This window comes from Salvia hispanica, unplaced genomic scaffold, assembly GCF_023119035.1.
Source record: "Salvia hispanica cultivar TCC Black 2014 unplaced genomic scaffold, UniMelb_Shisp_WGS_1.0 HiC_scaffold_156, whole genome shotgun sequence".
NCBI lineage: Eukaryota > Viridiplantae > Streptophyta > Magnoliopsida > Lamiales > Lamiaceae > Salvia > Salvia hispanica.
The window spans coordinates 67,754-85,222 of record NW_025951867.1 but is presented as its reverse complement, the minus strand read 5'-3'; the positions used below and the strand labels follow the sequence as shown (position 1 = coordinate 85,222).

The 17,469-nt window shown below is 36.2% G+C and overlaps 3 pseudogenes; 2 read left to right on the top strand and 1 right to left on the bottom strand.

Annotated features, from left to right (window-relative positions):
* Window positions 1-1,445: 1,445 nt before the first annotated feature.
* LOC125198508 lies at window positions 1,446-5,215 on the top strand (annotated as a pseudogene).
* A 13-nt stretch (window positions 5,216-5,228) lies between these two features.
* LOC125198509 lies at window positions 5,229-15,634 on the bottom strand (annotated as a pseudogene).
* Window positions 15,635-15,881: 247 nt separating this feature from the next.
* LOC125198511 lies at window positions 15,882-16,468 on the top strand (annotated as a pseudogene).
* The last annotated feature ends 1,001 nt before the right edge of the window (window positions 16,469-17,469 follow it).

Below are 17,469 nucleotides of genomic sequence, written 5' to 3'. Positions count from 1 at the left end.
GTTTTCAGCTACGCACTTTATCTACGAATTCGTATATATATATACGATAATATTTTAGGTAATAATTTTACAACTAATATTTGAATTTGAATATATTTTATTGTCTGGATTGGGGTAGTCAAGACTCCCACCCAAAACCAATTTTGTTTAAATTTTAATTGATTATTTACTGTGCTTGTATATACAGTATATTGTAAATTATTGTAGATCTATCTAGAGTGCATTTGAGTGGGTTTTTTTGGTGAATATTGGTCGTTAGTTGAGAACATTAATTAGGATATAGATGTGAACCAATGACGGGACTAGATATTTAATCAAAAAATAAATTTGAAGCACAACTTAAATTTATTTTATAAAAAAAATATTTTCACGAATTAATGTCTACATACGATTTTTAGTACAAGTATTTTGTAATTTGGCATTGTCCAAAAAAATAGTTTTCGTACGTGGTATATAAAAACAAATTTCTACGGTATTAAAAAAAATCCAACAATACAGTTGGATTTTACATCAAACTCAAAAGAAACGAGAAGTTAGGCAACGAATTATAATAGATTGTGCAGCATCCAAAAAATTCATTTAAATATTTATTGAAGTAATAAAATTTGAAAAACAATAGTATTTCCCCGTTCCTTAGAAATATAATATCTAAAAATAACATGTTATTAAAGTATGAGAAATAAAAAGAAAAAGAAAAAGAAAATGAGTGAAGTATTTATCAAAAAACAAAGTTGAATTATATTAGGAGATGAATTAAAAATGGCACTATTTTTTGGGGAGGATGAATGAAGTACTATGTGTTTACATAAATAAACATATATTTATCAAAGTACGAGACAAATTTCTCTGTTCTTAATATAATTAATTCAATAATATTCTATCTATCTCAATTAAAAGTGAGTAAAATAAAAATATCACCATCCACACTTCATTCTCTCTAATCACAAAATAAGGATGCATAAAATTATGTGACAAATAGTAAATACTCCATTTTAAATGGGATGGAGTAACATTTATAAAACTTTATATTTTCCAAAAAATAACCCTAAAAGTTATAGAATTAGCATTGGCCAGGTCATACACGGCTCTTTCCTTGATGGAAACAACTACTCCTTAAATAGCGATGAGTCATGACTATGTAGACATAATAATAATGGATAATGAGGATTTTAGGTAGCATGAATTTTACGTTGGTTAAAAAATCAGTGTGAACAATGATTGTATTCATATTTTTGCGTTACTAATAATGAAAGAAAATTGATGGGAATAGTAGATTACTTATGATATTGTAGCACGTTAGTAGGGGGCCAGTAATGAAATTCCAACATGTGAAAACCAAAATTGCCAACTATTAATTTCCTACTCTTCTTCATATATAAAGCTGAGTCATCACCTACCAATCGCCTATATATATACACATACATCTACCCACAATTAATATACTCCTATTATTTCATATACTCAAACAAAACTTCAAGCCTGCAAATTCTCTCACTTAAAATTAAGGTTTGTTCATTTCATTTTATTTCTCTCTTTCATTCTTGCTAACCATATACATATATAATCTGTTTAATAGATTTGCTTCTCCTTTCCAAACAAATTGTTGATTTGTGGTGTTAACAAAGTGACTCACCAAAATTTTGCATGCTCTCTCTCTTCAGACACACACAGACCAAATATAGTACTCCTATATAATCAATTCATAAAATATATATGTGTGTTGTTATGGCGTAGCTTAATTAGTAATGGATTTATATTCATTAATTGTGACAGCTATTTCTTCTCCAGATTTGTACAGTCAGGCAACGGAGAATTTTGGCTCTCTTCCGACGTAATGGACAATTGCTTTACTTCATATTCCTATTTTTCTATTATGTTGGGAAATTCTTTGTTTTTTTTGAGATTCGTACTGGAATATATGGATTTGTCTTGAAAATGTACTTTCACTCATAAATATTGTGCCCAACAATTTTCATTTTTCAAACATTTATTTTTGACTTCAAAACCAAGTTCATTATCAACACCACTTCTCTTATTCCAAAACTTCAATTCGTGAATATTCTTCAAAAAAACATAATGATTTTATCTGTTTAACTCAATAATTATTTGGAAATTACGTCAGCAAAATAAATACGGAGTACTATTAATTAATAAACTTCCAGAATCACATAAAATAGTAATTACACTTGTACAACCAGTTTATTTTGTTTTAACGAACTCTATTAGTAATTTTTTGTATACTTTACTAAATTAGGTGGAAATATTTGTGATGACAATAATTTTGAGTGGAATAATTGTGATAACGATGCCACATTGTGCAAAGTTAAATTTCGTTACGGAATATGAGGCGGGATTTGACGCGTTGAGTACTTATAGAGGATGTAATTTAGGTGACGTGACAGCTTTGACACCTTACATTTTCATCTAATTTGCTCTTTTTTTGGGGGGCAAATTATTTTAATTTTTCTTACTCTAGTATTTTTTTCCTCCTAATGTATTATTCCGTCTTCTTAATTTTTTAAATATTAATTTCTTAAATTTTGTACTCAAAATAAATATCGCAACTATCTTCAGGCGATATAATAATGTATTTTAATATGGTTTTAATTCACTTCATTTGATCTCACCTATTACTATTATATTTTTCATATGAAAATATTATTTTCACTTCTGGAATCCATATGGGAGAATCAAATACTATGTGGTATGGACCACTGTTCAAAAAAGAATCCAGCTATACTTACTCTTTTTCTAAAGTAAATTGATTGATATAGAGGTTATTTGAGAAAGAAGAAATATCGACAATATAAATTCTAAAACAGCACTTATTTGGTGAAAAATCATAGTAACTCTTTAAATAATGCTACTAGTGTTTTGAATTGAAGGGAGGTGATAATTCATGTGTGTGGCCTCCTCATTATACAATTCAAAATGCATAAAATCAACGAAGATAGATTAAATTAGACGTGCATGTATTTAAATATTAAGTACTTCTCTAGCTGTTTGAGTAGTTTTTAAGGTCACTTTACTTTCATTCTTTGCATGATTCGGCTTTTGAATCTAGAACACGTTATACAATTGTGAAGGTCAAACCTCTCTATGTTCTCAAATTAGTTGTGTACAAATGAAAATGTTTCAATTGCTCTAATAAATATTGTTTGTGTGGCAGATTAAGCAAAAAGTGGGATTTTAGAATTTTGGAGGTGAAAAATGGGGTTGATATCATTGTTGGAGGTGTCATTGATGCCAATTCTACAAGTGCTTATATTGTGTATGTTGGGAGCTTTCATGGCTACTGATTATCTCAAGCTTTTCCCGGCCCAAACTCGACGAGCCTTGAACCGCGTAATTACATTGAATTCCTCCTCCTTTTCATCCAACTTGCAATACGCATGATTTGTAATAATAGTACATGTTTGTGGTGGCAGATTGTGTTTTCAGTGTTCACTCCAGCATTGGTGTTTTCAAGTCTTGCAAAGACAGTGAAGCTCCAAGACCTTATTTCATGGTGGTTCATGCCTGTGAATATTGGGATCACCTTTATGATAGGAGGCACACTTGGATGGATAGCTGTCAAAATACTAAAACCACAACCTTACCTCCAATATCTGGTGGTGGCTATGTGCGCTACTGGCAACTTGGGAAACATTATGGTCATTCTTATCCCAGCTATGTGTGAAGAGCCCGGCAACCCCTTCGGAGAAAAATCCGCCTGCAGAACAATTGGTCTCTCCTATGCTTCTCTCTCAATGGCTGTAAGTCTAAATTATAATGTACTAGTACTTACTAACAACAACTCATGTGTTTGATTTTAATGTATAATAATGTTGGTTTGGTTTGGTTTGATTATGGTGAGCAGCTAGGTTGCTTCTACATGTGGACGTACACGTACCACTTGATACAAAACTCGAGCACAGTGTATCGTGCAATGCTTGGGGAGGGGAGACCGCGAACAACAAAACAAGGATTTGGAAGCCACTCAGACAACAAGTCTTCTTCATCATCATAGTAGTGTATGTACCTCTAACTGATGTTTCTGTTTACAATTAAGTTGTTTTCTCTGATTGCGAAATGGGGAATATTCTGTGTAGGCAACGGATCTGAAGCCAGCTGAAGCACTAGGGAACAAATTGTTGGCAGTTTCGCGTCAAATATTGGAAGAGCTAAAAGCACCTCCCGTCGTTGCTGCTGTCAGTTTCTTACTCTCTTTGTTTTTTCGCTTCCTTGCTATGAATATGTCCATACTCACACTTGGAGGTTGTTTTTCAGTTTGTGGGGTTCGTATTTGGTGCTGTTTCGTGGCTTAGAAACCTTGTCGTTGGCAGCAATGCTCCACTTAAAGTGGTCAATGATTCCATCACAGTCATAGGGTATGTAGGAGCCTAACTCATCTCTCTTGATGTATATATGTTCATCATCATCTAACCTGGGTTTGTGTTTAGGGATGCAACCATTCCTTGCATCAACCTCATCCTAGGGGCAACCTCACAGAAGGTACTTTTGCATAATCAAGTAGATTGATTCAAATTCAAAAACGAGCTAGCAGTAACGACTAACGATGATGTTTGGATGCAGGATTCAACAAGTCGAAATTGGAGCCAAAACTGGCAGTTGTGGTGATCGTAGTGAGATACATGTTGCTTCCAGCAGCGGGAATTGGAGTTGTGAAAGCAGCGGCGCATTTTGGGCTTCTCCCGGAAGATCCACTGTTCCAGTTCGTGCTCATGGTCCAGTACACTCTTCCACCAGCTATGAACATTGGAACCATGACACAACTAGTTGATGTCGCACAAGAGGAATGTTCTGTCCTATTTCTCTGGACCTACATAGCAGCCGCCTTTTCGCTCACTGCGTGGTGCACTGTTTTCATGTGGGTTTTGTCCTAATCAACCAATTATGCATTTGACCTCGGATGCCAATCCTTGGAAGCCCCATAATTCAAAGAAGCAGCAGCAAAATCGAACAAATAAAGATACTACGAGTCAAGTCAGCAGATTATTTCGTTTGGTATTCTATTGATTGTTTCGATCATATTTTCATTTTTTGGTTGCTTGTATTGATGCATATATATAGACATAGTATTATTCATTCAAGTCAGCACATGTACTGCAAAGAAACACAGTACAAAACTCTGGCCGGATGTACACAAGCTTTTGCCCTAAATGTGTGGAGAATTAGAGTCTGATAGAACATCACTCTTGAGTTATTTGAAGTATATATAGTGCCCGTTGCAAAAAAATATATTAGTACTTGTATAGCTATTTTAGGGAACAATGTGTACAACAGTAATGCATAACAGCATCATCTACTCTACAGCCACGAAGAATCACTAATAAACTTAACGCATGGAATGAAAAAAAGATAACAAAACCAGAAAAATAAAATTAAAAACTTAGTTTCCTATAAAAGCTTATGGAAGTAACCCAGACAATCAAGAGGGTAGTGAAGAAACTATAAGGAAACAGTCTCACCGTTATCAGATAAGCGTGAGTTCAAGCTTAGGCCTGTTGGGCTGTGGTTCTACGACCTCCATGTGAATCCTCACTGGTTGCAGAACGCCGTAAGACACCTCCCCATTAGTCTTTTTAATCTTTTGCTGCTGCTCGTCAATGATCCATTCACCACTTCCTTTCTGCCCTCTCGATGTCAAGTATACAGGTCCTTCAATCCCATATCTGAACAATATGCACAAGAGTTTAGTGTTATCATCATCAATAAGAAGAAATAAATGGCGATACAGGACTTTCTCCAAGGCATTGCTAGTAAATGGTAACATTAATAGTGTACAAAACCATTTTTAACAGCCTCAAATTGTAGGATGGAAAAGTAAATGAACGAGTACTAAACTAGCAAACAAGTTCGATATGGAAAGTGGCAAGGGTCAGATGGGAAAGACATAAATATGCTATCAGTTATAGTCAAACTTACTTTGGCACAAACACAATGAAGCCATTTGCTCTTATTTTTAATATTCTTGCCTCCGTATCAGTCGGCCTGAATAAGAGATACCATTAGCCATTTAAATGATAGAAAGAGAGAGGAGAGTAAGAAAGGGTGTGAGTAAATAGTTCAGTCGCTACCATTTCCTGAAATAAATGAGTGTATGGAGCTCAACTGAACCCCGACTAGCCATCTGGGCATTCCTGTGGCGATAATTCAAATCTGTAGCACAAAACACCACGCTTTACTACCAGTGACGAGAATTTCAACGCAACAAAAAACAACAATCTACAAAAGATCGATACAAAGAATTAAACCATAATTCTTGTAAGAAACGTACAAACAAGCATCCTTTTTCTTTTGGGTTAATTGCATATTGAATCACCACCTAGCGCCAAGTATGGTTTATAACATCAGTTTTGATGTGTAGCAAACTCAATGCAACCTTTCGATTTGTTGCAATCGGAATGATACCTAGATTATACCGTAAGACATTGAGCAACAAAATTGGCTCTACATGTTTGGATTTACAGTGAAACTGTTACGCTATACTCTGGCAAAATGAGTTATGCTAACTACTTAATGAGCCAATTCCTTGTGAAAATGATGGAATGAGATTAGTGAAGAAGTCACTTGAACATCGAAATTAACTACCATCTATTGTCTACAGCATCTTGCATGACCGAAGGTGACAATCTCATAACAAAGATTAGGTTAGCCCAATTTAAGTGTCTCCATCGTTTGATGATTATTAAAATAAGTACACATGGAGATTACAGAATGAACAAGACAAATATATATGTAGCACTAGGATGCACCACTTGAAATTTATAGTATTCCAAGATTATGAAATAAACAAGAGCAAAAGTATCATATGTATCAACCAGAACGTTGACGTAAATAAAATCTGTCAAGGTGGTTACTTACTATCAGCAATGCCAGTAAGCCGTGGTCTGTCTTGGAATATATCTGGGAGTCTGCATATCCCCAAGGATGCCGCAAGCAATCGGTGTACAATCACATCTGTAAGCATATTGAGTTTTAAAATCACAGAACTAATTTCAAATCACAAACTGATGAAAAATAACAGATTCCTACTCATACCAGCATATCTTCTTATGGGAGAAGTGAAATGTGTGTATACGGGAGCAGCAAGACCATAATGATAAAACTCTGGAGGGCTTAAATCTCCACTACAGAAGTACACTGCCTGAAAATTCAACATGGATAAACCCACATTTCTTATTGTACCTTATCGTGAAGAAACATATACTAGTATTTACTTATATTGAGTTAGGTACCTGTGACATGCATCTTGTTGCCAGAATGCGGATCAACTTATTGAAAAATGGGTCATCACCCTGATATGTGTGGGAAAGAGGGAGTTCAGATCTAAATGAAAAAACAGATATCGAATGCAATAAATATGCATGCAAAAAACACAGCCTAGGTTATATATATCGTACATACCACATGCTTTACTTATCTCCTAAAAAATCTAATTTCTTTGTAGCAGAGTAGAGCGGTATTATAATATCTAGCTTAACTTTAACAGTTTAGTACTACCCATATAATGCACTCGTATTTATAAGAAAATGTTATTTCTAGGATGAAAAGGGGAACACTGAATGTAAACAATTGTTTTACACATGATCACTAGAATACTGAAGTATTCCTCTTTGTAGTACGGATAAGTAGTATGCACTACACATAAGTGTCCTTGGACTTCTAATGCAATGAAGTTCAAGAGTGACTAGCTCACCACAGCACGATCAAGTGAATCTGCCAGTGCTTTAGAAGACGTCACATCCAAAGAGAGACCAACAGAAGCAGCAGTTTGAAGTAAAGGTTCAAGCATTTCATTAGTTGGGGTTGGATGCCGTCTGCAAAAGAAATTTAGCATCACTACAATTGCCACCACCAACAATGAATATAATCGTAGAATCATAAAAATTATACACCAGCCACCATCTTTCTCTATGACATAGCAGCATGGATGCATAGGAACACTCAATAAATTAATTTAAGCAAGGAGCAGTTACTTGTGAATCACGAGATTCAAAACAGATTCTAAACTGACAATCCCACCAAATGAGAAAATGATATTTCTGGTGAAAGAGACTTAACAGTACCTTAACAAAGAAGTGGGGGAAAATGTTGAAGAATTTTTTAGCTACAGATATATTAGCTGCAAGCATAAACTCCTCAATCATCTGGTTTGCTTCTCTTATTTGATACATGCCTGCACATAAACACATCAAATAGCCACATAAGAGAAAAGGGCTTTAAATAGAACACACAGTGATGTCCAATAAATGCAAACCAAAACAAGCAGAAAGGCTAGACCTATTGACTACGACTTCAATTTACTTTTGCAGAACGTGATCAATCTTAAAAACATATTGGTGTTCCAAACATACTACTAATATTTAAAAAGCAGCAGATAATGAACCTTACACTTTTGAAACATCAAATTCAGTTGTTCCAGATCATAAAGCATGATTAATTAAGTTCAGTCACATGTTAATGTTCTTAGTCTGTATAATGAGAGGCAGCAGATTAGTGTATTTTCTCCCCCCCCCAAAAAACATTCGCCCTGCCCCCTCCCAAAAACAAAAACAATACTTGTAGTATCGATCCCTTTAATGAGAAGATAAAGACTTTTTTCAGTATGATTTCATAATATCTAGCCTGGAATAGCTAAAACCCTTTTGCTACTTCTGTTATTAACAAATTCTTTAAAAGGGCATGAAAAGGAAAAACATACCTATGTCAAGCGGATCATGAGTTTCAGTATCAATTTGAAACTTCACTTCAGCAGAAGCAAGAGTCAAGGCTCCTCTTCAATACGTTTTGCCTCATTATCTACCACATTAAAACATTTTATATAATGGCCATAAGAAGGGAAAGGAAGGATGTTTACTAGAAAAAGTCTTCAAAAGTTACCTTAGCTAATTTGTTCAGATTCCAAATCTGTAGTTAATGGATCAGCAATGCGACTGTAAATTTAAATGATTAGGTGGGAAATAACATTCATAGAAGATTAAGATTTTATGTGCAAGGAAATTATCAATCAGATAACTAGTGCATGTCTCACTTGCATACAAAATAATGACAGAAAATTGCCAAATGCTGTTAGAAAAGAGGTAGTTCCAAATAAATACACACAAAGCAAAGTAAATTTCAATCAAGGTAATGTATTAAGAGAAACAATGGATAATGTTACAGTTATTTGGTTCAGCAATCACATAACATTACTTATTTTAAATGAAACTACCAGATGTGTGACCTTTAATGAATGGACACAAGGGATCAATTACTATATAAAACAGGAGTACTAATTTGGAAGCAGATATTTGTTCTCTAAGCAATTAAACAAGCCAGACACAAACAGATTGAAAAAAGAAAGATGTTTTTAAAAACACAAGAGGTAGTATTAGATAAAACAGAAGAGAACAGCCACATGCAGAAAAGGAAGAAACTGAGGGATGAATTTGAAAGATGATCCTTGGGATAGCTACCTATCATCCATCCTCGCCTGAGCTTCAACATAAGATAATGCAGCACAAGATTTGACAATGGCCTTTGTGTATCTTGTAGAAATAATTTCTGCTTCAGGAGTCATTTCCTATATCATAAAATGTAGGTGGTGAAATCTTCAGTGACCTGTTGGTTTACCACACACAACAATGGAAACAGACAGGTATGTAAACGGGAATAGGGGGAACAGAGCATAGAGAAACGGGGAACCGGAGAATAGAGAAAGAAGAAAAAGAGATAGATTGCCTACAGGTGATTAGCCACATATAATGCAGTGTACCTAATCAGACTGTTAAGCATACTCAAGTTTCCAAATGAAATAAAGCAAACCGCAATGCAAAGGTTTCAATTGTTTGACTTAGTCTAATCTGGAAGTCAAAGGAACTTGCAAGGAAAATTAATGAATCAAATTGCTGAATGCCGATATGGGACACACAGAAGGAATATGAGAGGAATATACTTTGCATCCATATCTTTCAAAATGCCAATTCATTTTGGTCGATAGTTGAAAGAGCTCCCAATCTCCAGCCCAGCAAGAAAAATGACAAATGAATAGGGTATCTACGAGTTAGTTGTATCCCTCAAAATAGGGTTTAGAATTCGCAAGAAATATCTTCAGTGTGAAGCAGTGCACTGTCTCAATTGTGCAACTACAATAAGCTCACAAAGCATCCATATAACTGAGACTAATGACTGCAAGCACATCATTTTTTGGTACAACCGTAGCACTGCAAATTATGTACCCTTCTTCAATTAGTCAAACTATTGTTCTAGAAGGGCCATTCATAAAGCAGATCTAGATCTCAATTCATGATACACATAGCAACAAGGAAATAATGGAAGATAAACCTTTTTCAATCTAATTATAATGAGATAAGCATGTACCCATATAACAGAAAAGGTTAGTCTCTCTACATCTGCGCGCAAAGAACATATATCTGCAAAAATAGAAAACATCACGTAAATAGACTTAATCATTTAGGTAAAAAATACAGCAACATTGCAAGTTCTGGAAACAAATATGAATAACTAAAAATATAAGCAAGACCACCTTCTGTTAGAGGTTTTGGAAGCATGTCAATACGCCTCTCAACAAGGTAGACAGAAGTGCCCCTTTGTGAAGCCTCGTCATCCAACGGGGTTCCAGAATGAAGAAAATTTGTAACATCGGCGATATCTAGTTGACAGAACTAAAGATCAACAACGAAGCAAACAACCATCTATCTATGAAGGGGACAAAGCATTCTAATAGCATTTCAAAAATTAGATACAACATCTAAAGCATATAGAGAGAACAAACATCACACATTGGTTTTAACTACAAATAATTATATGATGAAGGCGAAGTCTACAAACTAAAAGAAATGACAGTATGACACAACCAACTATTAAGCAAATATTATGCTGTAACGCACTGTGGATCATCCATATTCAAATATATTAAGGAGGCATGCTAATATAAGCATGGAAAACTAGCAGTTGAGCCTGTACATGGTAGAAGGTGCGGGAACTAAAATACTTCACTGGCAGTAGAACCAAGGAAACTAAATACTCATCGAATTTGTGAAAAACTACAACTTACGGACTCCAACTTCAAAATGTCCACTCGGAAGAAGTGTACAATGTAAAGCATCATCAATATCCCTGCAACCTGCACCAACAAAACCAATTTTTTTACCCGAGATATGAAGCCCCAAAAGCGCCATCTCCACATGCACATTGTAGGAGATTTAAGGAAATCATAAAACACTAATAAAGAAGAGAGCATGTGGTTCAGTTCTGAAGAATGAAGAATCACAGATAGATCAAATACCTGGAGGATCCACACTGAAGACACGAATATGACGCATATCCTGCCTGATGGGATTTGCTATATCTTCAGCAGACACAGACCACGGTAAGGGTGGCAAACATGCCAAAACTTGAGTGGAAAATGGTCTTGCATCAATATCATTTTCTATCAGTACCACCTGCAAAACACATTTATGCTGTTTCAGACACAGATCTCTGAATGACATTATTTTTCCATGACGGTCAGGTTAGAAGGAAAGGTTATACATCTTCTGATTAACTTTTTTGGTTGATATTATGTTTGATCACGGGTGCTTCATTTATTATGGTCCCACCAGACACTGTGTTGACTAAGCAGGCCTTCTATTGGTTACCTAATATATTTACGGTAACATTTTAATTTAATCTTCCATGAGTCTACCTGATCTTTCCCTTTATTTTTATCCATACCAGTTATTCTTATTATTGCAAATCATGGATATATGAGAAATTATTTGATGGTTAGAACCTTATTTAGACCTTTTTAGCCATCCCCTATTATATTTAATTGATTACAACACAATTAAACTAACTGTTAATGTGCAGGTATAAACAAAACATAAGACTAGATTATTCCATTACCATTAACAAGTATGAGAGTAACCGCAGTATATCTTCAATTTTAGTTTTTCTTGTTTATTCATGCATGTCTATTAAAATGATAAAAATTATAACTTCCTTCAGCCAAGCTTTGAGCATGATATTCATTAACGGAAGTATGAAGGCGTGCTGATTTTGGATGTTAAACCTAGTTAGGTAAAAGGCATAGCTGTTGCTCACTTTGTTCATGATACTGAAAAGACGCCATATGTTTTGAAAAGCAAAATTCCACTACAACATACCTCACTTTCGGTGTCTCTATCACCTATATTGCCTATGGTTCTGACATAATGTCCAGAAGGATATCGAGATAAGCGGTCCCATGAATCCACAGCAACAATGATTCGTTTGTCCAATAAATTTCCAAGCTGTCGGGTTTGTATGCGAATCTTAGGAAGTCTCCGATCCTTTGAGACAAACAGAGCATGTGCAATACCACCGTCACCAGCAGGCATAGGCATTGGCTCCAAAGATCCACAATAACTGCACATAAGATAAAGCTTACGATAAACTATAAAGAGAACAATACAGTTACCTTTAAAATAAAAAGAGTCATGTATCGCCTACACTCGTTCTAGCCATCCGTTTGATATAGTACTATCTGTACGAAACTTCAACTACTTGTTTGGTTCAGGTTTCAATGAGCTGCTTAAATGATTTTTTTCACAAGTACAAGAGTAGAAGACAGTCGGTTTTCCTTCAATGCCTACAGGCACGTATTGATTACCTCTACAAGACTTCTTACAGAGAATTATGTTCTTCTATTGTAAATTAGGGGCAATATAGAGCTTTCATGGTATAATATCCCAACACATAGTTCCGGTCATATCAAGATGTGTAAATCATGCTTTAACTCAGCAACCAACAATAAAATTTCCATATCAGGAAATGCAGATAAACTTATAAATGGTTTATAGATGTGAAGCACTTGACAAATGCCTAAGAACGCAGGAGGACAAGTTGCTTCGTGAAGAAAAATACATGTGTTAGTTCAGTTACTAGAGCTTACGAGTGCCAGTTCCGTTTTATAATGCCAATAACACGACCAGATGGGCGAGTAGGCATGTCACTCTTGTTTCCGGTTGAAACCTGTGATGGATGTGAGCCTCTAGGAGCATCATCAGCACTGCTCGGCGCTAAATGAAAATCATCCTCCTCCTCATCCTCTGATACACAATATAAGAAAGGGTTAGATGGAACATCACAGCAAGAACTGTAGAAAACAAGTGTAGCTGTGAATGTCAACTGTTAGGATGAAAACAACACTATGATTTCAACATATCAAAAAATCCTCAGGCAAAGAGATGGACAGCATAAAATAGATGCATTAAAATCACAAACCATCATTTGCTATTGCAAGAGATTTCTCTTCTTTCCAGCAATCTTGAGCCAAAAGTTCCACAGCCACAATATCACCATCAAAAGCTCTGTTCATGTTTGTCGTCCATAAATAATAATTTCATCTCCAATACTTTCACTCCCAACATATGCTTCAAATGGATTATAACGATTAACCCGAAGTTTCCCTTGGTGGTAAATTCCACGATGCATGCCAGAAGTAATTTCAGACATGGGCTTATGCTGCATGAGGACACATTACAAAACAAATTATCAAAATCCATCCGAAAGAACAGAAATCAATCATGTTAGGTACATCCAGGCAGGATAATATTTGGCCTGAATACCTCAGCATATATTGTTTTTCTCTTCGAGGCCGTAAATCTTCAGCATCCTCCATCGTAACATCTTCAGCTGGAGCCTGAACAATCAGGTCAAGCAGTGCTGGTTGATCAAGAGATTTGACATATGATTCAACTGCAATGGTAAAACAATTTCACCAGATATTATCAGATATATCTAAGTAAGTATGCCCAAAAACAATATCATTTCATACAAATATAATTCAGGGAAAAATTAATATACAAGCAGAGTAAAAGCCCAGCACCAATGGTATTTATAAACCAACTTAGCTCCTCAAGTTGAATATTATGTGCAGAGAAAGCCAATATAAATGGTGTAGAAACAATAAACAATACCTGTCTCTGCAGGAATGCCACCCTCAATAGCCTTCCTTTTGTTATCTCTATCATTAGTAACCAGCAATACTCGTACTGCAGCGCGAGGTGATTCTGATACCATTGGGCCGCCACCGAATTGCTGAAATCAGCATTAATGCCAAAAAATATAACATTTCAAGCAGAAAAATATTGTTGCAGAGTCCAGTGTGTCTGGCTATTACATTTATATGGGAATTATATTTAACTTTCCTAGTGAAGTACTAGTTTGCTAATATTATCAGAATCAGTTCGCAGAGAAAAACCTAATTGGCAGTTTCAGTAAAAAAATTAGATTTCCTTCTTCCTCTTATCAGTATGACTGCTCAAATTTTGTTGCATTAGTTATCTTGGCATACTTAATTTAGGGTGGAGCCATGAATTGTAAGCAAGAACATACCTCTGTCATTCCTGTCATTTGGACTTTCACCAGTCTCAATTTTTACATATGTATCCCTAAAGCAAGAGAACGAACAAATAAGTAACACTTTTTCATCTTTTCTGACTGCAGAAAGACAGTTCGAAAGCACAAGGCAACACGTTCAGAGAGCAACAATTCACCGACTATTAAATATTAATAGTGCAAGCTATATTATCGGGTAAGAAAATGAATCAACAAACCCCATAATTAGCAAAAGTATGCTCTACTCTCATATTAACTGAGGCAATCTATATAGGATGTCACTTATGGTTTGTTCTGGAAGTTATGGACATATATCATGATTGTCATCTACCTTGAAACCAACAGCATATGGTCCAATTGCATCAATTTTTTGTTAAATTTTCAAATTTTCCAAATTTTCTGACCCTCAGATGAAGTTTACGACGCAATCTAGTTAATTACTACAACTACATAGCTCCAATTATCACACTTATCGACTAGAACTAGTGGTTACAAAAGCTCGTTCAAGCTCCAAATGAGATTTCAAGTTTCAACATTTTAACATGTAATCTAAAGCAAAGCAAGTACCACACCGATGGCAATATGTTAAACATGACAAACAGAGCAACCAACTATTAATGCATGACTGTGAATAAGTATAGGAACTTACTTGTGATACTCATTTGAAAAGACAAAGAACCTCCTTAGCGTATTGCTGCAAAGGGCCCTAAGCCTATTATATACAGCAAGGTTTTTGTTCTTCACTTCCTCGAGACGATTGATAGCACCACAACATTATCCACTGCCGGATTTTCCAACAAATCAATCTAACATGATAAGAAAGACCAGAAAACAACGCATAAGCACAATCCAATTCTTACTCGTAACAGTCCTGAAACTCCTCACAATTGTCCAAAATAAATAAATTCCACCTGATGGAGAACGACATTGGTGTCTACTACGATAATCGTTGAGGCATTCGAGTCAAGGCGCGCGCCAGTAACATCGCAAACCTTGCAGAAAGGCGCGCCGCAGTAAATATCATCTCTCAAATAGTGTTCTCTCACTACCTGAATAAAACAAAATGCCAAATTAAACCCTAGTTCCAATATAACAAATCACAAATTACATTTCTACAAACTAAAATCACTAAATTAGATGAAATAGAGCGACGTGTTCAATTTATAACAGAGAAACTATATAGCTAGGGGAAATCAATGACCTTCATAACTTTTCCTTGCTTCGTTTTCTTCACGAACGACTTGCTCTGCAACATCTTCAAGCTTCTTTCTCGTGCAAAGCTCTCGGGATTGTGAGGTAAACGGCGGCGTCGAGAAGCTGTTGCTGTGGTGGGAGAGGCGGAGCGTCTTTTTTCTCTTTTGTTTTTTTTTATTTGTTGAAAGCTAAAAATAAGAAAATACGGAGTAGAAAAGTTTTTTTGGATTGGGCCTAAAACCTTTGATGGGCCAAGCATTTATTGGGCCTAAAACCCTTTGATGGGCCAAGCAAAAGGGTAAAACAGAGCCGTCGCTCACTTCAACATCCAAAAATGGCGACGCTCAAAGAAATCCTAACACGGCGGCCAGTGGCGGCGACGATCCGGCTGACGGTGCCGGCGGGAGCCGCGAAGCCGGCGCCACCGGTGGGGCCTGCACTCGGTCAGTACCGGCTGAATCTGATGGCATTTTGCAAGGATTTCAACGCTAGAACGCAGAAATACAAGGCGGAAACCCCAATGGCGGTGACGATAACGGCCTTCACCGACAACACGTTCGAGTTCACGGTGAAGTCTCCGTCGGTGACTTGGTACCTGAAGAAGGCGGCGGGGATCGAGAACGGAGCGGGCGGCCGGGCCACGTGAGCGCGTCGACGATCACGGTGAAGCACGTGTACGAGATCGCGAAGATCAAGCAGAGCGATCCTTACTGCCAGTACATGTCGCTGGAGTCCATCTCGAAGTCGATTATTGGAACTGCCAATTCCATGGGTATTAAGGTGCAGAAAGAGCTTGATTGATTTCATCATTTTGATTGGCTTGTTAGGGTTAATTTTTGTTGAACAAATTATCAACTCTTGATGTTATGATTATAAAAATGAATGCTTCGTGCTTGTTGTTTGTGAATTTTGCCTATGATCCATGTTTAATATGATAAAATGCTTATCACCATAATAAGGAGAGAGATTGAAAGTGTAGTTCAATCTTATACTGTGGGGGTTTAGTTATGTATCATTATCCCAGGTGAAAAGTCTGTGCTTGAATATGTCAAATACTGAGTAGAAGATTGAGTTATTTGTTGTGTTTGTTAGCATAGAAATGTTTGAATTTGAGATATTTATCTATTTGTTGCACTGAGATTGACTAAATTGAATAAGGGACTGAGCCAAGTTGATTATAACTCCCACACAACTTGGCAAACAAAAATATAATGAAACCTCAGATGGTGCTTGAGCTTCACTGACCCCAAGTTAAGCGCTGTGGAAAGAGTCGAACCTCCTCGTAGAGTCTAGACCTTGGTTGAGCAAAGTGGGTCTGTTTGAAGGAGTGGCTATTGTTTTATTTGGTTGGTATAGGAATTCATTTTCAGACATGTTTGTGTTCATTGGCCTTTTTTCGGGTCAGGTGACCGAGCCGAGCAAGCCCTAGCTGTTCTAGTTTCTGTAATTTGATAAATCTTTCCATAGCAGTCTTTCAATTCGGACTTGAGGTGGAGGAATTAGAATTATTTTAATTATTTATGCAAAATCATAGAGTTAGAAAAAATGTTGGATCTCTAGGTTGTTTATTGAAGAGGGAGACGTCCTCTATATCTTCTCAAACTCTTGCTATGGAGATCCCTTGTTTCGCTGCCTCCTAAAGCTTAGAGCTCAACTTATGCCCATTCAAATTTTGTGGAGTTAGACTTGCAGTTTGAACTCATTGCATTTCCGCCAAATTCGTGTAGTTCTATCTTCAACTTTGTATTGAGATAAATCCTTCAAAGTTCTAACAAAGTAACTATCAGTAGTTTCTTCAGTGAGATTGCAACACACTAAATGCCCTCTCACGTCCTTTCGTACTACTTTTGCCTTTGAGCATGATGCCTTGTTTAGATCAGTCGAACATTTAAGCAACTTCACGAATAT